This window comes from Camponotus floridanus, unplaced genomic scaffold (assembly GCF_003227725.1).
Source record: "Camponotus floridanus strain SB8 unplaced genomic scaffold, Cflo_v7.5 scaffold36, whole genome shotgun sequence".
Taxonomy (NCBI): Eukaryota; Metazoa; Arthropoda; class Insecta; order Hymenoptera; family Formicidae; genus Camponotus; species Camponotus floridanus.
This window is the reverse complement of record NW_020229503.1, coordinates 225,795-253,291: the sequence shown is the minus strand read 5'-3', so window position 1 is coordinate 253,291 and position 27,497 is coordinate 225,795. Positions and strand designations below refer to the sequence as shown.

At 34.6% G+C, this 27,497-nt stretch overlaps 1 long non-coding RNA gene across 1 annotated transcript in view; it reads left to right on the top strand.

Moving 5' to 3' along the window:
• Positions 1-26,643, top strand: part of LOC112638752 — a 56,381-nt gene extending 29,738 nt beyond the window's left edge. Inside the window, exons 2-3 of the long non-coding RNA XR_003123149.1 lie at positions 26,163-26,228; positions 26,438-26,643. This is a non-coding gene — a long non-coding RNA (uncharacterized LOC112638752). The remainder of the gene's footprint in view (positions 1-26,162; positions 26,229-26,437) is intronic.
• Positions 26,644-27,497: the final 854 nt, after the last annotated feature.

The following is a 27,497-nucleotide window of genomic DNA, read 5'->3' as shown; positions in this document are numbered from 1 at the left end:
AGATAAATTCTGTCGATTAAATTGATTGAGTGTCAAATATATGCGAAATCGCAATATTTGCCAATCATTTATCTACCTCGGTGAATTTCTCGCATCTAGAAAATTGTCACTGAAGTTGCAAGACTAGTCCTTTTGAGGGAACCTGATTATGTAAGCAAGAATAAGCGCTATCGCGAATAAAACATCTGTGTTAATCGCCACGCGTGATGTTATCGGTGTCGCGATATGGAGAAAAGGAGAGAGAGAGAGATAGAGAGAAGATCGTGCCTGTGAAAAGTTCCGCACGCAACCCTTTCCCTCTCCACCCCTTTCCCCTCGAAGTTCCATTGGTATTTCGCTGCATCAGAGGGTTCATACCCGGTCTTCGCACAGGCCGTATTTTCTCCGTCCCTCTTGCACTTTCTGCCGTCACGCGTGTCCCTTTTTCCCTCTCTCATTTCTCGGTTGGCTGCTACTGTGTCGGGTGTTTTCAGCCCTTCTCTCATTAAATCATTTGTTCTCCGACACCGCGCCGCGCTACCCCCATCGGCGGTGCAGCGCAAAATATATCCGGGCGAATATTTCCAGAATAAACGTCGACTCGTCTTTTCTTCTCGCGCTCACCAGGTATTCGCATCAAGCTAGTGTAAACATAATTCGTTACAAGTTTCATCTCACACACCGTCCGATTATTCCGCAGAATATTTCTAGCCGAATAATATAAGTGAAATCTGTATTATCATTGACAAACAGAGAGCAGTCTCACAGTACATCACTACAAATTAATAAAATTCCATTAAAGAAATCAGGCTGTTTTACAATAAATGATATATTAAAATACATTTTATATTATAATTTACATTATGATATAATTCTATAATTTATATAATTATATTATATAAATTATAATATAAATTATAATTGTATAATTTTATATAATTATATAATTTGTATTATAATATTATATGAGAAACCATTTTTTTTTAATAACAATATTTGGGTGGAGAAATTTTTCAAGTTGTAACCAAGAATTTGCTTTTTTATGAGTCTATTATATGTTAAAAATCAAAAAATATAATATATATATATGTACAAAATTCTGAATATATATGTCTTTCATTTGAGACATGTATAAAGATTTTTTTCAAAAAATAACAATCCAAAATACTCATTAATCTTTGATGAAATATTGCCATGATCAATGATATTTTCATTGATTCAAAGAATTTGTGTATTCATTCATCCAAATGTATAATATATTGTATTAATAATTAATAATATATTAATAATTAATAATATTCAAAATTGCCTTCTCTCATCATATTTTATAAACTTTGTATAATTTAAGCATGTACATCTTAACAACTTTACTTTTCTGTTATAAAAAATTCGAGAAATCAAAGAACGATGTAAATTTCTCATCCAACTTATTTTTGGAAGCAATATTTTTGGAAGCTTGAAAAATATAATATATATATATATATATATATATATATATATATATATGTACAAAATTCTAAATATATACTAATTATATGTCTTTCATTTGAGACGTGTATAAAGATTTTTTTCAAAAAATAACAATCCAAAATACTCACTAATCTTTGATAAAATATTGCCATGATCAATGATATTTTTATTGATTCAAAGAATTTGTGTATTCATTTATACAAATGTACAATATATTGTATTAATAATTAATAATATATTAATAATTAATAATATTCAAAATTGCCTTCTCTCATCATATTTTATAAACTTTGTATAATTTAAGCATGTACATCTTAACAACTTTACTTTTCTGTTATAAAAAATTCGAGAAATCAAAGAACGATGTAAATTTCTCATCCAACTTATTTTTGGAAGCAATATTTTTAGAAGCTTGAAAAATATAATATGTATATATGTACAAAATTCTGAATATATACTAATTATATGTCTTTCATTTGAGACGTGTATAAAGGTTTTTCTCAAAAAATAACAATCCAAAATACTCACTAATCTTTGATGAAATATTGCCATGCTCAATGATATTTTCATTGATTCAAAGAATTTGCGTATTCATTCATACAAATGTACAATATATTGTATTAATAATTAATAATATATTAATAATTAATAATATTCAAAATTGCCTTCTCTCGTCATATTTTATAAACTTTGTATAATTTAAGCATGTACATCTTAACAACTTTACTTTTCTGTTATAAAAAATTCGAGAAATCGAAGAACGATGTAAATTTCTCATCCAACTTATTTTTGGAAGCAATATTTTTGGAAGCTTGAAAAATGAAAATTGAATAAATGACTACATATAAATTACATTTACATGCGATGTAAAATTAATTTTTGCACATATCTGTCTACGTGCAGTAATTATCGTTACCAGCGTAATGAGAATTTTGTGTCGTGTATCGCGCGTATGCTGGTGAAAACATCGTTTATAAACATCTGGTATGCAATAAGCGCAATTGCGCGTTTACACGCAGTCATTTTTTTTTTCACGAAACCACAATTCCCGCTTGGTCCACAAGCAGCTTCAATCGACGATGCCCCTACGCATCGCCCGCTCGGATTATGATGACCCATCTACTACGGTCAGCTCGTTCAGTTTCGATTTATGGGTAACCGATAACCGGATTCGTTCGCCCCCGCTGCCCTTCCTTTCGGCCACCATGTCAGTTCTCTGCTTGTGTGCTTTTTACGAGGCTACCTGCGCGATAACATCGTCGAGCTACGTCAACAATTTTTCCCCGGCATTGTTCCCTTCGGAAAGTTGATGACTACAGGAAGCGGATCCTACGATATTCCCCGATGATATTTTCGCATTCTTTACGAAAAGCAGTCAGTCAATTTGTTGCATATAATTTTTCAATTAGATTTTAATTTTGCACGAGCAAGTAGGGAATTGAACAGATCGAACTTGTGTATCAAACATTTTCGATTGTATCTTTTGGAGGATATTTATCCAATTGACTCGCAAGGTGACAGAAAAATTAGTGGAAAATTTAAAGAAATAAATAATCACCATTTTGACCCATGGCCTTATCAAAAATATCAACCTATCAAGCAATAAAACAAAATACCAGCCCTTGCGGTCGACAAGCTCGCCCGTTTAGAAAGACAGACTCCGATCTTTGTGCGCTGCTGTTGCAGTTCGATATAAAGGGGACATCGAAATGTCGATGTCCAGCGTCGCGCCGGTGTAAATACGATGAACGTGATGGACGGAATAGGCAGGCAAGCGAAAAGTATCAGCGTTATTGCTCCAACACTTTAAAGCCGCGGATTATCCTCGCGGCTTAAATCCCCCTTCCGTCACCCGCCCTCGCCGACATCAGCGAGACAGTGTAGCCGTCGAATTCATTTCTTCTCGCGGCTACCATGGAGACTCGAGTGCCTCTCTCTTCTCCCTTTTTTTTTCTTTTACCGTAAAATGACGCGCGCGAGCTGCCGCGAGATTACAGCAGACAACGAACGGCGTTTTGCGTTAATGTTATTAAAAAGCGTCTGGAAATTTCACGTCGTACCGGGTGACGCTATTTATTACAGCTGCTGCAATTCTTGAAGTCGCATTCAATGATATCTGATTATCGAAAGGGGCGGAATCAATAGGGTAGCCAAATCGATAAGTAATCAGTCAAGGGAGGAAAAATATCCATTTTTATTGTACGAAGAAAAGAAATGAAAAATCGAGACCTATTTTAAAAAATAAGAATTTAAACAATTATACTGAAATTATTAATAATAATAAAAAAAAATTATTATTAATAATAATATTAAGTCAAAAGGAAATTGTTCAATAAAACAGTGGTTTGTGAGATAAAATCTAATTAAGAATTGGATAATTTAGGCAAGAAAACCACAAGCATTGATGTAATATGCATAAAGATATTTTAAGACAAATCAAATTAAATCATTGACTTCGCAATATTAACATTCATAAGAAAAAACTCAAAATAACCGTGATGTACATACATAGTAAAATAAAATTACAAAATTCTCGCGTAGCAAACGTTTCGATCTGTTCCAGATCCTGCTCAATGCTCACAGTACAAACATAAAAGGAAAAAAGTCGCACGCAAACAATAAATAATAATAATATTAAAATATGACATTAATTGTGCACGTATTTTGTAATAAAATATACAAATCTACTAAAAACATATCTGTAAAAATATATATTTCTTCTAAAAAAATCAGAGGGCTATTAATTTATTGCACACATGTAAAGAGCATCGTTAATTCAATGATTCGAGAAGGATACGAGCCTAAAACTCCCTAAACGCATCCAAAATTGTTAAGCACGAAGCCCGCACGCGACCCCCGTCAGGGGTGAAGCTTTTTTAATCAACGCCGAGCAATGGTCATTACAACGCCCTTTTAAAGCCCTATAACGCGTCGCGGCGCGGGGGTGGGAAGGGGGCGCGAGAACGAAACAGCGAAAGCGAAAATATGGCCGACCGGCCTCGCGGCTCTCAAAAAGTCCCTTCGTTATGGACGACCGTATTTCACGTCGTTAACGGACGCCGCCGCGTTTTGTCGGCGATAAACTCGCGACAGCCGCGACAGATACGAGGATGAATGCCGCGCTCTACGCGGATTGATGAGGGACATCAAGCGCCAGTCAACGATTACCATACCCTGAGTGACGACGTCCGCTCGTCGGAAATGGGAAAAAAATCTCAGCTGCCTCGGAGCTTCAACTATAGACGGGATCAGAGGAGGAGATCTCTGAAATATGGTTTACGCACACACCTGTTTCATACTTACAAAAAGAAAAAAATATAATTCCCTAAAGAAAAAGTATAATTGATCGAAAAAAATGATTATATATTGAAACAATTATATTTTGCCTATAATTTTTCAAGTGTGAAATAATAAACATCAACATAATCCTGAATGAAATAAAATGCGAAGAATAAATATCACATGAAACAATTTTATATCTATTAATCTCTAAAATATAATTTACGCACATACCTGTTTCATACTTACAAAAGGAAAAAAATATAATTCCCTAAAGAAAAAGTATAATTGATCGGAAAAAATGATTACACATATTGAAACAATTATATTTTGCCTATAATTTTTCAAGTGTGAAATAATAAACATCAACATAATCCTGAATGAAATAAAATGCGGAGAATAAATTTCACATGAAACAATTTTATATCTATTAATCTCTAAAATATAATTTACGCACACACCTTTTCATACTTACAAAAGGAAAAAAAATATAATTCCCTAAAGAAAAAGTATAATTGATCGGAAAAAATGATTACATATTGAAACAATTATATTTTGCCTATAATTTTTCAAGTGTGAAATAATAAAAATCAACATAATCCTGAATGAAATAAAATGCGGAGAATAAATTTCACATGAAACAATTTTATATCTATTAATCTCTAAAATATAATTTACGCATACACCTTTCATACTTACAAAAGAATAGAAAAAATATAATTTTCAAAAGATGGAAAAAATATTATTGATCGAAAAAGATAATTACATATTGGGGCAATTATATTTTGCCTGTAAATTTTTAAGTGTGAAATAATAAAAATCAACATAAACCGTGAATAAAAAGAAATGCAGAGAATAAATTTTACGTGAAACAATTTTATATCTATTAATCTCTAAAATATAAGTGAAATAATAAAAATCAACATAAACCGTGAATAAAATAAAATGTAGAGACTACATTTTATGTGAAACAAATATTTTATTGAAATTGAGCAATATATTTTAGAATAGAAATATTGAAATTAAAGTTGGGAAATTGATTAGACGCTTTCTAAATTTTAACTTAAAAATTAAAACTATAAGAATCTCAAATTATGTATCGCATATTATTATGCAATTTTCAATGACAAAAATGTAGTGCAACAATTAAGAACGATTAACGCGATCAATTATGTATTTCCGCAAAATAAAAAGAAATATACATAATTTATAGCGCTAGTTGAACATAATTCATTCTACGTGGGATACGTAGAATGCAGTCTGTCTTGTAGAAGGCATCGCGCGCTACAACATGCTTATGCAATTCAATCGATGAAAGCTATCACGCGACGACGGTTATTGCATCCTGGATAATTTGAATAATGAACATTTTCCCAACCGGTAACTCGCATCTATCTTATCCGCTTCCCAGGAGTGTCGCATTAAAAGTCCAGGGACTTTCTGAGACATTGTAATATAAAGAATATCAAAGGACTCGGAATAAGTTGGGTAGTCGATATCTTTCCTAATTAGATTTTGTCGTGCACTGAAAACTACTGTAAGTTTTATCCACTAAGTAAGAAGTCATACTCGATTTATGCAAGTATTCCTTGGAGAATCTACTTTTACTACAAATGTAGCATTTATTCTATTTTTTTTTTTACATTTATGTGAAAAATATGCTCTTCAATAAAAAAAAATCGTTTATCTTTTATCTTTTTAAGAGCCCTATTTCCAACTCTATTTTAAACATTTGTTATTATATGCATTACTTATGTATTTATACTATTGTATAACTTATAAATCATTACAATTCGTTACTTATGTATTTATACTATTGTATAACTTATAAATCATTACAATTCGCAAGGCGAACCGCTACGTGTAACTTGAAATGTAGCTGGCTCCTCTGACCTTTAACATTTGAACATCGTCAAATAAATTGTATTAGCTGATAAAGTTCGCGCGGAAATGCAACTTGGAGGGAAGTTCCAGCAATTTGGGTAGCATTGAAAAGTTAGGGAGGATTGGTGGAGACGTGGTAGGAATCGCTAGATCAGAAGTGCTCCTCCTAATTAGTAGCAAACCCTCTAGTTTTCAAGGTTTGCGAAATCCATTTGGAGTCAGCGAGAATCGCGTATATCATTCTTCTCACTTGTTCTCAGTTTGTTGTTTATGGGGATTTCTGTTATCGTCGAAATCAAAAACGTCGAATTACTCTAACCGTAAATCTTCGTATTTTCTAAATCCTAGTATCGTCAAGAACGTTTTCCTGCGTCTCTTGAACTGCCGGTAAATAACGGCAGTGAATGGCAAACGCAATCATCGAGTTTAAGCGCACTGCAACCTAGGGTAGCTTGAGAAGCGCACACTAAGAAGATTGGAGAACTTCTCGTCGAGACCTGCCGATATCTAAGACGTTCTAAAGCGGTTTATGTAAAAGTAATAAATTCCCAAAAGATATATATATATATATATATATATATATATATATATATATATATATTCACTGACTTTCTAATATTCACGCAAAATACACAGACATTTTCTGAAAACTTGCTTAAAATGAGCAATAATAATCCATGTTATTAAAGTACTTTAATTGAATACTTGACAAATTAATATATTATAATATTTGACAAATTTTAAATAGTTGAAAATTTGTTCACGGAAATTATTTCATGGAAAGAAAATATTTCAGTAAATTGTTACGTGTTAGCAAAAATACTTTTTTCTAGGAAAGAAAAGCAGCATTTAACGCATTATTACGAATTCAACAGGTATTCAGAAATTTAAAAAATATATTAACCGTAAATTTAATTGCATAAAAATATAATCCGCTTAATAACATTTTACCACAAGTCTTGTTGATCCTAGGATTCCAGTTAACATCTGAGCATGCGCGCATGTTATGTAGGATTGCGCGTCCTAACGTAACGAAGCTTTCGGGGAAGAGATTTTGTCCCAGAGGGAAACGGTCGGGTATTATCTCGCATAGTCCCGAAGGTAACCTTTGAGACTTTCCTGCATTAAATCGTTTCAGCGGCGCAAACAATTCCGGGTGGTCGTTAAGGATCCGTTACTGCCCGGCCGCTTGAGAAGTACTTTCGCTCACTGGCTGCTTAGTTCTCGACTTGTGTCGCTGATAGTTTAATTAAAAATCGTCAACTTTTACGATATTGCGGCAAACAAATTTAAGAAACGGCGGAAATTAACCACTCACTCAAAAGACCAAGATGTACAAACTTACTTGAATATCTCGGATTATAAATATAAAGAATCAATATTATAATATTTAATAATATATAAAAATATTAATTATTATATTTATTATATTTATTATATAGAAATATTATTTAATATTATTTATTTATTACTTAATATTTAATATTATTTTTATTATTTAATATTTTTTATTTATTATTTTTTATTTTTATTATTTATTATTTTTATTATTTAATATTATTTATTTATTATATTCCTTATTAATATTATTTAAAAATATTGTCGCATACATTTTATTATATTTAAAAATATAATTATTACACCCCTTTTATATAAAATACATCTTGACATTTTCAAATTTCAACTTTACTCCAGTTATACATTAAATAAATAACGATATTTTCGACTCTTTAGATCGTTAATTTTTTCGCGTAAAAATCGTAATTAAACTTTCCAATTATTTTTTGCTATCAAAATGCAGCCGCCACCTCATCACTTGTCTCGCTCTCACAATCAGATGCAATGAGTGTCACCGCAATTTCTCAACAAGAGAAGCAACTTAGCCTCAAGGCACAATTTTGCGGATTTATGTAACTTGCTAGGATTCAATTGCAAACGCGTTACATACGCTTTAGCAGGGAGCTTAGACGAGGTTAAATGGGACGCTTAACGCACGGCGTCAGGGACGTAATGGCGTGTGTAGTAATAGTAGAAACGGATTTGGCCGTACGACCATGATGATATATTCGTTTCATTAGCCGAGCTTAGTGTCCCGGAGAGGTATCCTGCTCCACTCGCAATCCTTCCAAGATCTGCCTCTATTTACGCATACTCAATTCTTTGTATGTGTTTACCCATGTAATAGATTTTTTATCCAAAAGTGATTGTAACAATTACATTTTATGGGAAAATAAATTCTATAATCGTCGTATTTAGGTAATTAAAATTCTCCGACTTTAAAATTAAAAGTACCCTTTTACTCTCGTGTAAAAAGAGAGCAAGAGTTACAGGAAGATACGAGGCAAATAAAAACAGATCGAAGGATTAGAATATATGCATACAACCCGATGCCCTTGTCACGATTAGAGAACGCGATCAATTACGTTTAATTACAGAAATTACATTACGGGATTTCGTGCAAGCTATGGAAACGTCGCGTACACGTAAACGCAAATATGCAAATGCGCAAGGCTCTTGCGCAGCTTTACATTGCAAGGGGGTTGCATGCTGATCCTAAAATAATTACCAGACAATAGGGTGAAAGATTTAGCTTGCCAGTTTCGAAATAAGATAACGGGAATTGAATACGAGATAGATAGTAGCTCTAGATTCCACTATGGAAAATTAAACAATGGTCGTTTAACATTCCTGCATTCGGCTTACACGGTGATTAATTATTCGAGTCAAGACGCTCATCTCATTTATCCATCTATCGACTCCATCTATGATGCATTGCGAATTACGTAGCCGATAATTTCAGCAGCTAATTTCGGCAACATCGCGTATACATAATTTGTGTATCGGGGATTAAAACGTTGCCAGAAGTAGAATTTCCCGAGATCCATTTGCAAGAATTTTTGCTCGATTTTTAACAAGAAAACTTTGACCTTAACATTTGGTACAATTGCTATTTATGACACTGAGAAAAAAATCTGGTTGCATTAATTAGAATTCTGGTAGATTCAATCAGTATGTCTGTTGGAAAATGGACGAACTAGAATTCTTGTAGGAATTACCAGATGAATCTGATTAATTTCTTCCTGTTAAATTTACCAAATTTTCTGGTTAACAATACTAAACTCACTAGCACCAAGTCTAAAATTTTTTCCATCTAATCTCAAAAGTCTGTTTAATATTCTGAATTCCAACAAGATTATTGAATAAATTCAATACAGATTATTGAATAAATTATTTTAAATTCAGTTTGTTACAAATTAAACTAATAAACAGTGCAAGGAGAGAATGCAGTTCAAACACACACAATCAGAGAGCTAGCGTCCTTTCTGGCACTACTGCTCATAAGAGAAAAAAAATATACTTTGAATTTAATGTTAATATTAATTCTTTATATACATTTCATGGCAAATATTGAATACGAGTTAAGTTAAGAATGGTAAACAGAGAAATTAATGTGACAAGAAATTTTATAGATCCAACCAGAAAATACTAACCAAATCCTTATAATAAAATCTATTAAACGTTCTAATTAAAAATCGAGTTTTATCTTGATAAGAAATTCTTGTTTGATTTAACCAAAATGCCCTCAATCATATACGTCTTGTTTGTACAATCAAACGATTTTTCTCAGTGTACAATTACAATATATATTATTAATTAAATAATTAAATATATATATAAATATATAAATAATTAAATATAATTATAATTATAATATTAATTATAATTATAATATATAAATATTATAATATAATTATAATATTTATATAATTATTAATTAAATATATATTATTTTACAATGTTTGTTCAAAATTTGATGAATATACACGATATTCAACGGAATCATTCCCGGAACATCTGTAACATCCGAGTGCGATTTTAACCGATATTATCCGGATATGAACGCACCAACCGTTTATTTACAGCCAACATTAATCTAGCAAACAATCGCGGTATGATTCGTAAAGAAGACCCGACGCCGATCCTCGCTCCAGGATCGGAGTAAAGCCGTTTCACCCTTTGTCGTGTTATCCGGAAACTACGGACTCGCACGGATTATCCGAAGAAGGTTCTCTCGTCCCTTAGGTTGGATGGGGTCGACCACAGGTTTACGTCAGATTGAGACGGAGTGAGCCGGACGAAGGCCGAGGGAGGGGTAGGGGGAAGAGGGAAAGGACGAGAGCAGAAAAGCCGCGGAAACGACGACGCGGAAGTGGAAAAGCTTCATGAGAGGGAGAGATAGGGCAAGCGGAAGACAAATAAAGCGAAGTGACAGGGCTTGAGATGAGAGGAGGAGGTAAAGGAGAAAGAGACGGTTCAGGAAAAACGAGAAGGGGATGCAGAAGCCAGGCTCTACACGAGCATTAGGGAAATTGAAACGGTTTTCTTTATCATCCCCGAGTCCAGGCTACAGAAAAGGACTCGTGACGGCGATCAGCACACGTCTCTGGTCTTTACATTCTTTTGCCTTCCCGGCAAGCATCTTGCACGTAGCGATTTCTCACATACATCCTAAATATTAAAAAACAATGTAATATTGCTTAATCATCGAGAACGAAAATCGCAGGTATCCAACCGAGAGTTACATACGAAGGAGGTTTGAAAAGTCCGTGCAAAAATAGAAACTACTTCATTTTTCGGGATAAACCTTTTTTATTTTTCAACGTAGTCTCCTTTCAGGCTTATACACTTTGTCCAACGCTGCTCCAGTTTACTGATCCCTTCCGAATAATAGGATTGGTCCAACTCTGCAAAATAGGCATTCGTTTCCGCAATCACCTCCTCGTTTGAATAAAATCTCCTTCCCGCCAGCCATTTCTTCATATTGGAGAACAAGTAGTAGTCTGAGGAAGCCAAATCTGGAGAATAGGGGGGGACGCGGAACGAGTTGGAACCTTAACTCCATCAATTTTGCGGCCAAATTCTCTTTCATCCATTTTTTGGAAATCACTCGACTTCCTCGATTCAAACGAACGCCAAACACAAAGAAATAGACCGATTTGGCTGAAACTTGGTGTGTCCTTCCAAGAGATGCTATTAATTGAAAATCCTCGATACACGCCAATAGTGCTATAGTAGTGCTCTCTCTGACTTTGCATGGACTTTTCAAACCACCCTCGTAAGTGAATTAATAACTTGATAGGTAATTAATATTCTGTAGAATTTTCGCGGGGATAATGGTAAATGCCAGTGCGGTATTGACGGTTCCGAGCGGTTATAGTTATTAATTAAATGGCGCGTAATTCACATTAACGTTATATCGTTATTGCAGAAGCACTTGATTCACATTTGAACTGTAATCTAATTGCGTATGCTGCTGCAACATATCCAAACGTCAATGTTAAATTGCATTCTTCAGACAATTACTCGCAACTTTCCAATATTGTCCAAAATTATTGCGTTTCGATAATTATGTATTTTTCGACGAGAACGTAAAATTCGCGCACTCTCGCAAAATGTATACCTTACGACCTTTTAATTACGGCCGCATGCAATCTGATTACAAAAATTGCGCGACGCATTAGCCGAGTAATTAAAAAATTTTCCCTCGCGTTAACATACATCTTTATCAGAGATACGAGATATCTCTGTGCTTGCTCGAGGAAAAGTTTCATTACGCGAGAATCTAGTCCAGGTATATCGTGCACTGAGAAAAAGCGTTTGATTGTAGACAAACAAAGACGTATATGGTTGAGGGCATTTTGGTTTAATCAAATCAAACAAGAATTTCTAGTTATCATAATAAAACTCGATTTTTTATTTCTTGCATCACTGTTTATTAGTTTAATTTCTAACAAACTAAATTTAAAATAATTTATTCAATAATTGAATTTATCCAATAAAATCTTGTTGGAATTCAAAGTATTAAACATACATTTGAGATTGGATGGAGAAAATTTTAGACGACGTGCTGGCGAGTTTAATATTATTAATCAGAAGATTTGGTAAATTTAACAGAAAGAAATTAATCAGATTCATCTGATAATTCCTACAAGAATTCTGGTTTGCCTATTTTCCAACAGACATACTGGTTGAATCTACCAGAATTCTAATTAATACAACCAGATTTTTTTCTCAGTGCACTCTCAACTTAATTCGTATTCAATATTTACCATGAAACATATATAAAGAATTAATATTAAAATTAAATCCAAAATACATTTTTTTTCTTTTACAAGCAGTAGTACCAGAAAGAGGACGCTAGCTCTCTGATTGTGTGTGTTTAAGCTGCATTCTTTTCTTGCATCACTGTTTATCAGTTTAATTTCTAACAAATTGAATTTAAAATAATTTATTCAATAATTTAAATTAAATTTATCCAATAAAATCTTATTGGAATTCAAAATATTAAACATACTTTTGAGATTAGATGGAAAAAATTTTAGACGACTTGGTGCTGGCGAGTTTTGTATTATTAACCAGAAAATTTGTTAAATTTAACTGGAAGAAATTAATCAGATTCATCTACTAATTCCTACAAGAATACTGGTTCGTCCATTTTCCAACAGACATACTGGTTGAATCTACCAGAATTCTAATTAATACAACCAGATTTTTTTCTCAGTGCACTCTCAACTTAATTCGTATTCAATATTTGCCATGAAATATATATAAAGAATTAATATTAACATTAAATCCAAAATACATTTTTTTTTTCTTTTACGAGCAGTAGTACCAGAAAGAGGACACTAGCTCTCTGATTGTGTGTGTTTGAGCTGCATCCTCTTCTTGCATCACTGTTTATCAGTTTAATTTCTATAACAAATTGAATTTAAAATAATTTATTCAATAATTTGGATTAAATTTATCCAGTAAAATCTTATTGGAATTCAAAATATTAAACATACTTTTGAGATTAGATAGAAAAAATTCTAGACGACTTGGTGCTGGCGAGTTTAGTATTATTAATCAGAAAATTTGTTAAATTTAACTAGAAGAAATTAATCAGATTCATCTGGTAATTCCTACAAGAATTCTGGTTCGTCCATTTTCCAACAGACATACTGATTAAATCTACTAGAATTCTAATTAATACAACCAGATTTTTTCCAAGTTTGTAAGATCCGTGGCGTTCGCTGTCATCCCGGAAATGCCATGCCCGACGGTGAATCCACTCCGCAAATGTGTGGCTGCGCATTTCCACACGCACGTAATCCGCACGCACACACGCGATACGCGGCTCTATCTCGGTATTTACGATACTGCCGGAGCACGCACGTGCGTATGATGTACGAGCCTCGGTAAATCTCGGCAACACAGCCAGCCAGCGCGCAACCCCCCCGTGTGTGTGTTCCGAGCCCGGCGAAGGGCGGTGGCGCGGCGTCACGTTGGACCTACTCCGCTTTTGGTATTCATGCTGACAGGTCGCCTTTATTGACTGTGGATAAACCGCGAGCGACTGCCGCCGCCGCCGGATAGCCCTGCGTGTCTCTCCCCCTCTCACCCTCTCTCTCTCTCTCTCTCTCTTACTCCCACGCATATACGAAACACGCACGAAAGCGCGTGTATGAGTACGACGATGACGAGGAGAAGAGAAGAGAAGAGAAGACCAGAGCATCATCGGCGGATAGCGTGGCCGCATTCGTATGCCGGCGGCACGTTTCGCAAATACGTGAAGAGGGGATTTGGTTTTCCGCCGCGAGAATCAAACCATGCCATGTTGTATACGCGAGTATTCCGTGCTCGACCGCTGCTTTCCGTCCAGTCTCCCCATAATTCGATCTTTAGTATGGCCAATGGACCGCAAATTAGTAGCAAGTCGGCGTTCCTTGAATACGATGAGGAAAAAAGAGATGTGTCTTTCTTCAAAAATGGATGCCACGATATATTGATATTGGAATAAAAAGAAGGCTGAATAGAAGGATAAGTGGAAAAGAATTATTATCTGTCATAATAATTAAATTAAATACATAATAATGACAAACATATGTTTCAATCCCTTCTTGATGTCTCCAATCATGTCGTTATTATGTATTTGATTTAATTTTTTTTTTGTTATGACAGATATTTTTTTTTCTAATTATTTTTCATTTATAACATTTTTTTCTATTCATTTTATTAATTAATTTCTGTCATTGATTTATTAATGAATTAAATTTACGTTATTACATCCAACGGCCCTCAGTCTCCTTTTGATTGCAATTTTGACTTGTCATCACATAAACGTTTTCTTTTTTTTTTGTTAATAATATTATCTCTCGATTGACTCAACTCAAATTAATAGAATAATTTTACCTTCACTCTAACTAATTTTCATCACAATTTATTAAATTGTTAAAAAATTTATTACTCATGCATTGAAGATGTAATAACTTGTATTTGCATTCATTTCATGATGATATAAATAAATAGTGAAATTAATTAATAAATACGAGTTGCGTGTATCGCGAGAGTTTGTATGTGTGTAATTGGATTTTCCATACATCATAGACCCGAGATTATAGAATTTGAATAATTGATGGCAAACGTGAACGTTGCAAAATGTAAGAAGCATCTTTTACAACGGAAGCGAGATTATTCCTACGAAACATGAAAAATGTTTCACGTGTTTGTGCACTTATTGCACTTATGCATTTATTTTAAACTACACGCTTTTGCTTCTACCTTCCGCTAAAGGCATTTGCTTTCATTCATGTGATTCGGTGTTAATCTATATTCGTTCTCGTATACAAGAATAATTTTCTTAAACAGTTAATTGAAAATGATGTCTTCTTCCTTCATAATTAATAGATACATCATAAAATTCGTCTAAAGTATACGAGATATCACTGTGCATATATTTAGCGAGACTGCTTTTTTTTCGAGCTCGTGTAAACAAACAAATTATTTCGCGCTGCGGGAAATAACGTCGGCACTTGCAGCTCTCATAGGTTTCATGTAAAGCGCAAGTTCTCGCTTTAAGCTCATTCTCGGTGGTTCTTGTGTGCAACCTACACCGCTTTAGAAGCACTCGATGTGTTGCGGGCTTGATATTACGAGAGGCTCAGCCGAATCTACCTACGCCCTCTTTGCCTGGTCGTTGACCCATTCGGCTATTTTCCACTGTTTTCGGAATATTCCGTGTTTCCACGTTATTCCACTGCTGCCTGTTTCCGCCATGGCTAAATTACAGATCACTATGCGATGGAAATTTGGATATGCAGATGGCAATGTTCGCTTCGTATCAGCTGATGATACGATCTTCATTATTACTAACTTTGGCTACAAAAACATGGGGAAACGAGCAGATGGATAAATTTGATGAATGATCACATTGAGAAAAATCGTTTGATTGTACCAACAAGACATATATGATTGAAGGCATTTTGGTTAAATCAAACAAGAATTTCTAGTTATCAAGATAAGACTCGATTTTTTTATAACTAGAACGTTTAATAGATTTTACCATAAGGATTTGATTAGTATTTTCTGGTTGGATCTATACAATTTTTTGTTACATTAATTTTTCTGCTTGCCATTCTTAACTTAACTCGTATTCAATATTTGTCATGAAATGTATATAAAGAACTAGTATTAACATTAAATTCAAAGTATATTTTTTTTCTCTTACGAGCAGTAGTGCCAGAAAGAGGACGCTAGCTCTCTGAGTGTGTGTATTTGAACTGCATTCTTCTTGCATCACTGTTTATTAGTTTAATTTCTAACAAACTGAATTTAAAATAATTTATTCAATAATCTGAATTGAGTTTATCCAATAATCTTGTTGAAATTCAGAATATTAAACAGACTTTTGAGATTAGATGGAAGAAATTTTAGACGACTTGGTGCTGGTGAGTTTAGTATTATTAGCCAGAAAATTTGGTAAATTTAACAGGAAGAAATTAATCAGATTCATCTGATAATTCCTACAAGAATACTGGTCCGTCCATTTTCCAACAGACATACTGGTTAAATCTACCAGAATTCTAATTAATGCAACCAGATTTTTTTCTCAGTGCACTCTTAACTTAATTCGTATTCAATATTTGCCATGAAATGTATATAAAGAATTAGTATTAACATTAAATTCAAAATATATTTTTTTTCTTACGAGCAGTAGTGCCAGAAAGAGGACGCTAAGCTTTCTAATTGTGTGTGTTTGAGCTACATCCTCTTCTTACATCACTGTTTGTCAGTTTAATTTCTAACAAACTGAATTTAAAATAATTTATTCAATAATCTAGATTGAATTTATCCAATAATCTTGTTGGAATGTAGAATATTAAACAGACTTTTGAGATTAGATGGAAGAAATTTTAGACGACTTGGTGCTGGTGAGTTTAGTATTATTAGCCAGAAAATTTGGTAAATTTAACAGGAAGAAATTAATCAGATTCATCTGGTAATTCCTACAAGAATTCTGGTTCGTCCATTTTCCAACAGACATACTGGTTAAATCTATCAGAATTCTAATTAATGCAACCAGATTTTTTTCTCAGTGCACTCTTAACTTAATTCGTATTCAATATTTGCCATGAAATGTATATAAAGAATTAGTATTAACATTAAATTCAAAATATATTTTTTTTCTTACGAGCAGTAGTGCCAGAAAGAGGACGCTAAGCTTTCTAATTGTGTGTGTTTGAGCTACATCCTCTTCTTACATCACTGTTTGTCAGTTTAATTTCTAACAAACTGAATTTAAAATAATTTATTCAATAATCTAGATTGAATTTGTCCAATAATCTTGTTGGAATGCAGAATATTAAACAAGCTTTTGAGATTAGATGGAAAAAATTTTAGGCGACTTGGCTGGCGAGTTTAATATTATTAATCAGAAAATTTGGTAATGCAACCAGATTTTTTTCTTACAATCAGTGCAGATGAGAGACCCTATTCATAAAGAAGCTTTCCTTTATTAAGCTTGCGTTTTTGGAAGTGTTCGATACATATTTCTTGACGAAACTGCGTTCATGTGAGCGAGCAATTTCCTCGGCGTTCGTGTAAACATTAACGTTAAACATTTAAGCGGCATCGTGTCATTGCTGTAATAACGCGCGCATAAATTACAACGCGGGATTTAATACCGAAAGCGGATTAAGCAATTACGGGCTACGAAATTCACCGCGTATAGCAATTTTTGCGAGGAAATCGCGCGTCGAGCGGCTTGATATAAATATTTATGCGTTTGTACCTCTTCTTTCGCGTAGTGCGAGACCGGCTTTATGCATAAATATTCATGCGCATAATATAGATCCTGATGTGCAGTTTGGCTAACGGTATCCTAAATTCCGGGGAGAGTCCGAAGGACGTTTCTATAACTGACAGTGCTATATATATCCCCCAAGTTAATTATCCGCGCGAATAATTTACGCTTCTGTCCGAAAAAGAAAAAAATACTCGAGTGTTCAAGGACACGTGAAAACAAAAAATCACATTTATGTGCGAAAATATACGTGCAATTATCTGTCAACGTTTAATCTGTCGTCCCTGACATTTCCCTCGCTAATGGGCCGTGAGCGAATTTTTGCCAATATTTTTAGCTTTTCTATTTTTGTCAACGATATCGCGTTTCAGGAGCAAACTAATCGCCACGCGCGTAATTTCCTAAATGTGCGTACATATACGCTCTACTAAGCGCTAATCGCTCCCTTAATTGAATGTCGCGATTTTCGGTCGAAATAATATTTTAATGAGCCGTTTGCTCCCCGCAACCCCTTCTCGCTTTGCATTTCCAGTCGATGCATAATTACAGCAAACTGCACGAACTATTGATGGATACTCAATATACGGTAACAAGATGGTAACAAGATTAAAGCTAATTGTCAGTACGGTAGTGCTTTTATATAAAACGGATACGTTTTCACCGCGAACACGCAGCGAACACGAATCGCACGCCCCGCCCACGCATGCATTATTTATAGTGATCCGGAAAATAGTCACGTCGAGGCCGGAAATCGGGAAATAGTCGCGCTAAAGTGCTCTTCGGATAAATTCACATCATAAATAACGTACGTACAATACGTGTAACGCGCGCATGTAAAAGACGAATGTAATTATTGGCTCATTTTTTTCATACAGAAATACACATACTTGATAATTAAATTATTACAAACTACGCGTGTTATTAATTAAATTTCCAAGTTTCGCATGTATAGAAACGCGCAGCCTAAATTTAATAAATGGATTATCGCATCCTCGAGTTTCAAAATATCGTTATTAATTTATGCAAATTATTGCTAACGCAGATACAATAAAGAGACAAGATAAATTGATATTGTACAAATTAAAAGATCCAAACTAGATTATTTTGCAATTAAATAAATTGTCTAGGAGCAGCGCGACATTCGCAAATGTAGCTTAACGTCAAGCTGAGCATCAATTATTTCTCTAATTATATTTCTATAAATGGAAACAGTAAATACATTAAGTAAATGTATCGCGTATAAAGCATCGACGCATATGGCACGAACGTTATCCAATTTTTCCGGAGACCGTCATCCGTTAAATTACGCGTGTACAGAATGAAGCGGGCTTAATCGGCGCGAATTGAAATCATCTAATTTTATATTATAATTGCAAACCGAGCTGACGCGCGCGCTAATATCCATGACGGACGACCGTTTGAAATAATTAGGCCCTAATTACGCATCGTATTCTCTAATTGAGCCCGCTCGCACGTGTCGCGAGGGGGCGAAGGGGATGGGGGGAAAGAGAGAGAAAGAAAGGGTACGTCCTGAAACGCCGCGTTGTTGGAAACGACGTCGGTTAACGCGTTATAAGTGGCTGCAATGAAATGTAAAATATGCTTGTTAACACGATAGCTCCCCCTGCGGGGACTTAAAAACGGGGCGAGAGGCGATGAGGGAGAAGGAGGAACGAGAGGTAGTTTGTAGGAGGTGGGGGCGAAGGAAGGGCGACCAGCGAAAAGGGCAGCGACCGTCGGTGAAAAGGTAGGCAAGCGGGGAGATTCTCTGCCACTTTTATTAGAAGCCCGTGTACTCTTTTCCCTCGCCCTCTTATATCTTCATACGTATCTTCGTGTACTTAACGAGACTAGTCCCCCCCCTCTCTCACCCTCTCTGTCTCACCCTCTCTGTCTCACCCTCTCTCTCACCCTCGCTCTCTTACCCTCTCTCTCTCTCTCTCCCTCTCTCTCTTCTTCTCTCTCTCACTCTCTCTCTCTCACCCTCTCTCTCTCTCTCTCTCGCCCTCTCTCTCTCACCCCCCCTCTCTCTTTCTCTCTTTCTCTCTTTTAACGCACCGGGACATTGTCCGAAACTCAAGAGCCCTTGTACAAATATGTAATAAGTTACGTGTGTGTTTTCACGGTGTCAAAAACGGTGGTCGGACCTTCTTGTAATTAGATGCGGAAAGTTTTACGACTGGAATACATTTTAAAGACTAATTAATTTTCCGGAATACGGCGTTGTTATTGTCACACAAGTGGCACAAACGTTGTGTTTTATTCGTAAACTGATATTCCTTCGCGTCATTACATTTGAAATGATGCATTTTTCGTGGGAAAATTATTCGAACCGCGTTCACACCGAAGTTGCACGAAAGTTAATTTAATCTTCGCAGTTGTTGCACAATTCAATCCTCCATTAACTTATGAATATTTGTGATTACGGGAAGTTCGGTCGTGTATAAATCACGTTACATGAATGTTAAATCAATTCTATTATAAATCACTGTTAATATATAAAGTAATTGTAATGTAATTATAATTAAATTCTATTCAAATTAATTAGCTCAACAATAAGGTCGGCACAATTTTATCCAACGACACAAATAAAAGAATGGCTGCCTAATCTGATACAAAGTACATACATATCGCGTTACACAGGGTGTCCCAGACTTAACGAATCAGCTGTTAATGGTACATTCTTGAGATCATTTGGAAACAAAAATCTTAATACCAAAATGTTGAGGAAGATGTAGTTTCGACGCTACGAAAGATTAAAGATTACCAATCAGCGCGTTATGTTATGCTCAGAAATAGTGTATCAGCAGGTTCAAAGAGTACAGTGCAATAATATCGATATCAATAAATCAATATAATCAATATAAAATAAAATATAATCAATATAAAATAAAATATAATCAATATAAAATAAAAAATAAGATTCAGCAGTGAACGCGATTGTGTCTTCGATGCGACAGTAGTTGGCAGTAGTTTGAACATTTTTGATGAAGTCTTGCTCAACATTTTGGTATTAGAATTTTCATCTCCAAATGATCTCGATTAGTTTTTTTTTTTTTATACGAATATATATACAGAGTGTCCCAAAACTCATAATCAATCTTTCAAAGACAGATTCCTGGGATCATTTGGAGACGATTTTTCCTCAGTGAAAATGTGAAGGCCATCATTTTTTGCACGTTCCCGATTTTTATTATCATATATCTTTGCAATTAAGCCTTAAATTAAAACTCAACTAAAGTAAACTCTATTTAATCGAAGAATGTGGTTTTGTTAATATTTTATTTCTACAAAGCTTAGTTTACAAAAAACCCCTTCCAATCACTTATAATTTCCAATCACTTATAACTCGAAAATTATTAGTGCCTCGACATTTTCGTTGAGGAAAAATCGTCTTCAGATGATCCCAGGAATCTGTCTTTGAAAGATTGATTATGAGTTTTGGGACACCCTGTATATACATATATATCTGTTCTCGTGTATCATACATACGAATATGCGAAAGAATAAGCTCGTAATGTCGGTCGGCGCTAACTGCGGCGAGCAATGTGAAATATGACCGCTCGTATTTCTCGTAGGCTCGCTTTACATGCAATTACGATTTGTATCGGGAACGTAATTTTCCTGAGGGGCGAAAGGAACGAAAGATCGACACGAGGTTTTCTCTTCGGTAAAGCGTATCTCGACAGTCTGCGCACGACGTGCCCGACGTAGGAGTTATACGAGGACGAAATGAAGGTCCTCGGCAAATTCGATTCCTGAAACGGTCCTCTCTTTCTCTTCCTCGCTCTCTTTCTCTTAGTTCTTTTGTCCTCTCGTCCCTATATTCGTTTCCCCGATCTACGTGCGGCAGGTCCCTTGACATCTTCCACACGTCTGGCAGCCTCTGTAATTCGCCGATATGTGCGAATCGTGTCGCCTGCATCCTATTTTGCTGTAATTGGCGAGACTGGCTTTGCTCCGAGAACACCGATACGCCAAATCGGAAGAACGACGCGTATCGATGGCGCTTCCGCTCGGCGGAGCTTGTATCCTGTTAGGGATTGTGCGGCTATCGAGGTATCGATTCAGCAGCACAGACGCGTTAAAAGCGGTTTACGCGAAAAGTCTGCGTGTACATCGGCTGTTAAAGCTTTCTATGCTTTGCTCTCGTTTCTCTGTATCACTTTTACAACTTACAGAATTCTCTCTGCAAAACGTATCACACTGAGAAAAATTGTTTGATTGTACCAACAAGACGTATATGATTGAAGGCGTTTTGATTAAATCAAACAAGAATTTCTAGTTGTCGAGATAAGACTCGATTTTTATAACTAGAACGTTTAATAAATTTTACTATAAGGATTTGATTATTTTCTGATTAGATCTATAAAATTTTTTGTCATATTAATTTCTTTGCTTTAGGTTAGGTGGTGAGCCACTCTAGTATTAACTAGTAGAACTAGTATTAACATTAAATCCAAAATATATCTTTTTTCTCTTACGAGCAGTGCCAGAAAGAGGATGCTAGTTCTCTGATTGTGTGTGTTTGAGCTGCATCCTCTTCTTGCATCACTGTTTATCAGTTTAATTTCTAACAAACTGAACTTAAAATAATTTATTCAATAAAAATCTGGATTAAATTTATCCAATAATCTTGTTGGAATTCAGAATATTAAACAGGTTTTTGAGATTAGATGAAAAAAATTTTAGACGACTTAGTACTGGTGCACAAAAAAAAAAGAAGTGTCAAATCAAAACTTATATACTTAAACTAACGCGTTCATTGTTTTGTGTATACGCAACAATTTCTAATCTTCTTAGAAGAATTTAATAATTTTAAATTTCAACAATATTATCTTATTTTAATATTGTAATTGTCACCTCAAGAATATGTAATTATTTAACTCTACTTTAAGAAAATTATAATCTTTGATTTAAAAATGTTATTTTCTATCCAACATTGTTTTTTTTCCATTCAATTAAATCTTAATCATGAGAATATATTTTTCTCGATTGAACTATATAAAATGGCTTCATTCAAGTAAGCAATTATTCAAGCAATTATATTTTTCTTAAATTAACTCGATATAATCTCATTTCAAGATTTCCATGTTAAAACTAAATATATTTTCAAAATAAGAATGTCCTTTTTTTCTGTGTGAGTTTAGTATAATTAACCAGAAAATTTGGTAAATTTAACAGGAAAAAATTGATCAGATTCATCTGTCAATTCCTACAAGAATTCTGGTTCGTCCATTTTCCAACAGACATACTGGTTAAATCTACCAGAATTCTAATTAATGCAACCAGATTTTTTCTCAGTGCAAGAATTCTAAAAGTCCTTGGGTGGGAAAACCGATATCCCTCATCAATTGTACCGAAAATGAAATCGCTAGCTCGATGAAGCTTAAGAAAACAAGAGGTAAAAACGCTCTTCCAGCATTCAAAATTTGCTTCTTCAAGATACAAGAATATCCAATAGAAGGGGAAATTGGATCGGCTCTAGCGTGGAACGTCCGCGAAAATGTAAGTAGAACGATCGATTGTTTACGCGACCAGTTTGAAAGGGGATCAGGTAGACGCCTAACCAGACTTCCGTTCCGCATTATCTTTAACGAGTTACCGGAAAGTTTCTGTAAGAGAACCCTTGGGAAAACTCAAGTGTGGATAAGAGAAAGGGGAGGAAAGGAAGAAGGCGACTCTCGGAAGCAGAGGTGCGTGTCTAGGACGCGAAGGGAACGAAGGAGAAGCGAGAAGCTTCCTGCAAAGAATATAAACAATGCGTTTTAATTAGAGTCCCTCGCCCCGATGAATGCACAATTGTTGCCCCGGGGGGGCTTTACACTTCGGCCCCGACGCCAGCCTCCGCGTTTCCATCTCTGCTTCCGGTAGGTAACGCTGCGTGCCGTGTATATCAGATGCTCCTGACGTGGATAAAACTAATTTCACCCTTCGCCTCGAAAGGGGCGCGCGGTTCATTTTTGCTGCATACTAATAGCGCGCGTATTACGGTAGTATCCAATTTCTATTCAACGAACGTTATTCGAGCAAAGTAACATAAATCAGAACCTACTACTGAAATAATTGTCCATGATACATGTGATAACAATCCTACAATTACAATATATATATATATATATATATATATATATATATATATATATATATATACAAGTGGATGAATAAAATAATTATTCATTGAAGCTTATTCATCTCCCTTATACTTATTCATCCCCCTTATACTTATTTTTTTTAGAAAATAATAAAATAATACACCAAAGTATAAAAAAAGAAATATATATATTTAAAATTATTAATATATATTTATATAAAATATTAAAAATCAATATAAAATTTAAATACAAAATTTATAAAGATTAATTATATATATATTTAATTTATGTGTGTCATTTCTCCTGGAATAAAATTGAAAAATCTCTGGAGAAAGAATAATCTCTGGAGAAAAATCTCTGGAGAAAGAATAATTTGGAAAATCACAAAATTACAAATTTATTATATAAATAAAATATATATACATTTCAAAACAAAGCATTATTTTATTTTAATATACTATTTATATGTAATAAAAAATTTATAAGTTTATAGAGACCTATAATTTTTTTCAAGTCAATTTAATTCCGTTTATTTTTTTGTACGTTTTGCTGAAACCTACCAGCGTTTTTCGCATCGAAAGGTACGAGAACGGGTGGCGTGACAAAATTCCGCAACAATCGACGATAAACGTGCCTTTTACTTTGAACACGTGACAATAATTCCGCCTGTAGGAGAATCGCGCGATTGTGATTGTCCCCCCGTGCCGCCTTCAAGTCGGCACATGTATGCGTGCGTGAGCCCATAGGACCTGTGACACACGTGACCGGCTTACATAACGCACCGCCTATTGTAATGCGCAATGACAACGTCGTGTGTTAGCCCGAGTTCGATGGCGACGATGTTGTTATGCGGTTGTCGCTCGCCCTCCTACAAGTCTCGCTGGAATTTCGCGATAAGGCAATTTATTCAAATCAAAGTGAGATTAGTATCTTTGACACTGTTTACGATACATGGTGCAACTTACATTTTTTTCTGTTCATTTATTAATCCTAACAAAGACTGCAGATCGAGTGTATATTGATGGACTAAGATTGACTTGAACCTTTTTCCTTTTTTTTAATTTAACAAAACTATGTATGTTACAAAAGTGTCACATACACTTTTAAGATGTCTACTCAAAACTTCTAATAAAGTGAAAGTGTAAGTTCCCTGAAAATTCCCTTTCTTCCAAGTTTATTTAAAATGCCTGGTAAAGAGAATATTTTAAAGATTTTAAATATTTTAAATATTTTAAAATTTTTTATGCGACTTTTTCGAAAATAAGATTTTTTATTCTAAGCATTTTCTAATGCTTTTCTCTAATACAAAAGAAAAATACTTGAGTTTCAAGTGTTAGATTTGCAAATGTATTAAAAAAAACTGAATAGCTTTTGTTGAGATAAAAATCGTGTTGTGCACGATAATGTATTTTATTTTTTTTCTGGAAAACTATTGATTTTATGAAAAAAAATAAAAGAAATAAACAAGTTTCTAAATAAATCAAACTTTTTATTACATATTTTTAGATAATCATATTCCGGCTCAAAAAGTTCTAATAAAAAATTGAATAGGGGTTGCTAATTTTATCCTCTTATAACAATACGGGAGGCTGGAAAAAATATTAATAAATAATCTTTTCACAGTAGAAAACATCCACCTAATTTCATTTCTCTTGTTCCAAATTTGAGAAAAAAATAAAAACCTAATTTTTTACCTCCTTTTTTGGAGGAATGTAATTCCACAGGAAGGAATGTAGGAGTATATGAAAAATCTCCTTTATTAATTTTCGACAAAAAATCATCTCCTAAAATTTTTCGCACTTATTAAAAAACACCCTATATAAACAGAGATAATAATAATAATTAGAAATAATAATAATATTTTAGACACGATTTGACTTATTGGCGAATTATCGACTGTTTGCAATTTAAGTGTAAAATTATGAAAACAAGATTTTTTTTAGTTCCAATAAAATTCCAGAAATTCCTGATTTTTCCAAATACAAAGGAAATCCACGAGTATTCTAGGATTTCCATATTTTTAGGAAGTAGATTGTTCAGTGGGTAGATCCTGATCTTCTTTAATATAAAAAACGACTTAAAACGATGTTTTTTTTTTTTTTTCAAAAATGATGGAAATGATGGAATATATTTAAAATTATTCAATTTTGCTGGACATGTTTTGATCTTTTCAAACGCGAAAATCTATTGCTGTTTTTATAAAAAAATAAAAGATAGAAGAAAAAAAATTATCAGTACTAGCATTATTTTATTGTAATATCTTTTATAATAAGTTCAATAATATAAGAAAAATAATAAGAATTTTCACATATTGACCCAAAATATTGTTACAGGAATACACACATTATTCAAGCGAAGAGACGCAAACGCGAACCATCATGGGAACCGATGCAAAACAGGTACAGAACAAAATATTTCCCTTACCATTGTGTTTGAGCTCTCAAAATGGATTTTTCCGAACATAATTGACGCGCGCGAATAGATTGCATGAGCGAATCGGCAGGTCAATCGCATAATTATTTTTAATCTCTCGCGCTTATCGCGCATATTCGCCGGTACAATATCACGTTATGTACGAACGTAATGCCTGGGGTTATTATTCTCGCAGGGATCGACGACAATGAGGCATGAAAACTTAACTGGACCATAAAGAGCGTGTGCGCGCCATTTTACGAGTCTCTCTATTCTGCGAATCGTCGCGGGCTGGCTTTCACGAAGCGACGAACGAACGTTTCGCGAGCCGCCGACAACAAACGGACGCCATTTCTCCTCCGTTAGCGCCAAACCTCAGGAATGCAAAGCACGATGCATACGGAAACCTCGTCTTTTTTCGCGGCGAAAAGTTTTCGACCAAACCACACCAGGCATCGACCGATGATATCGAAAAAAACGACCTGCTATTTTGACATCAAAACGCTACACGCGATCGTTGCAACGCGTCATCACTCGTGTTATAATATCGCGATAACGGCGATATCGTTGCCAGTATAATTTTACGACATACTGCAACGCGACCATTAAAAATACATATTTCCTATATTGTATTCTATGATATTTCTCGCTAACTTAATTATCTAAGAATAGTGCCCCTGAAAAATAAGTATCGCTACGAGAAAGGTTCGTTCGGAAAAGATCTCCAGAAATAATCAGGAATTTAAAAAATTTCGATTAATTAAATTTTAATTAATTTTTGACAGTCATCCAATTAATTCATGGATACATATTTTTCCAAGTTTCTCGCGTCGATTTTCATCCCTTGTCATCCTATATGAGAATTTCATCCCTTTATATCAGGACAAGTTCGCTCGTAAAATGAGTATTTGTCGATCTTTTTGTCCTACAATTTCACCTGTAAACGACGTAATGAGTCAAGCATTTTAATCAGTTTTCTTGCAACAACGAAATGTATTGTACCTTTTGTCTTTGCCAGGGTCTCCCTTCCTACCGGCAGCTTTCTTAGCCTCTTACGCGAACGAGAATTGAATTGTTACCGCGTTATTGTACATATTGCGCGGCGTTATAGCCTTCGGAATTGGGTCAAACAGTTAACGATCGGTATCCAGGCTACGAGTCAAGCCCACCTACGCGAATGCACAGGCGTCGTTCTATCAACACGAAAGATAATCGCTTTTGGCGAACGATTCCCTGGCGCGCCATCGATTATCAAT